This window comes from Papaver somniferum, chromosome 10, assembly GCF_003573695.1.
Source record: "Papaver somniferum cultivar HN1 chromosome 10, ASM357369v1, whole genome shotgun sequence".
Classification (NCBI taxonomy): Eukaryota; Viridiplantae; Streptophyta; class Magnoliopsida; order Ranunculales; family Papaveraceae; genus Papaver; species Papaver somniferum.
In genome coordinates, this window is record NC_039367.1 from 65,050,116 (window position 1) to 65,051,622 (window position 1,507).

Consider the following 1,507-nt stretch of genomic DNA (forward strand, 5'->3'; position numbering starts at 1 on the left):
AAATCCAACCTTTGGTTGTTGATTGAAATTGATTGATCCTTGAACATTGGTCTTTGGTACCGTTCAAGTTATTTCTCTTGTATTCAATCAGGCTCGTAAATTCCTATTTGTTTGATTGCGGATTGAATCAAGATATTGAGATATAACTCTTTGATATATTTTTTATTAAGACTGAGTCTGACTATCTAGTTGATTCTCTTGAAAGTATATTGGAGTTATTCCATATAGATTGCTAACCGAAATATTGGGTGAGGTTGTTAGACCCCCGCTTTTTCAATTGGTATCAGAGCAGGCAAACACATTTAAAGACCTCATAAGTCTGTGTTTGAAGCAAATATTATTATGGAGGAGTCTATCTCTAATAACGTACCAGGTCAGAAACTACTAGGATTTTCAAAGCTTGAATTCACCTGAGAGAACTGTCACATCTAAGTCAATATCTAAACATTCTCTGAATGTAGAAACTGTTGATTGGAAAACACGCCAAGAAGAACAGTTGGATGAACTTTCTGATGAAGGTGATTCAGATATTGATGAAGAAGTCTCAGAGTATGTTAAGTTTCTGAATTCATTAAAAATGAAGAAGATTACAACTTCTCATGTCACACCTCTTGTGACTCCTCTCTGTCGAGAAAACAAGAAATTGAATAGGATTTACGGAGGTCTTTATGGTTGGATCGAATCGCTCTTGCGAATCGATCCTCAAAGATACCGAGGAAAACCTGAGTAGTATGACACTTGAATGTGATCGTGTTTATCAAAAACTTCTTGTTAGAAGAGAACTTGCTGAAATTGAAGCAAGGATTAATTCCCAGCAAGCAAGTTTTGAAGACAGAGAAGGCGCATATCTCGCTCGAGAAAAACGCCTTGAGGATGATTTAGCTGTTGCTCTTGATAATATCAAGATGTTGGAAGATGACTTGAAAAAGTTCAATACTAGTTCAGGCAAATTAACCACTATGCTAGGAGCAAGTAAAAATCATCGTGATACACGAGGATTGGGCTATAAGGGAATAGATACTCCAAGTACTAGCAAAGAGGTAAAATTTGTCAAGGCTAGTGATTCTTCTCAACAAAATGTTTCCACTGATGGCAAAAGTGAAATACCTTCACCGACAGTTAAGGTTCAAAAGAGCAAATATCAACCTACAAAGTTAACACACACGGATCGAGGTAAGAACATTCCTTATGTTTGCCACTATTGCGAAAATAAAGGTTACCTGGAAAGGAGATTTCGTTTCCGTATAAGGAATGAGAAAATTCACGATGTTCTTGTTTGGGCATCACAAGAAGTTGTGAAACCAAGATCATATGTTAAGACTAATCCCCTTAACTTACAGGTTGTAACTTTCCAACCTTTAGGCAAAGGAATCAGTGCTGTGATAAACCTAGATTTGCCTATAAGCGTCATACGAATCCTTTTCACAATCGTAATGGTTATCAAAATGATAACTTCGTAAAGACAAAGACAAGATCCGATGCTCCCAATTGGAGAAAGACTTTGCAA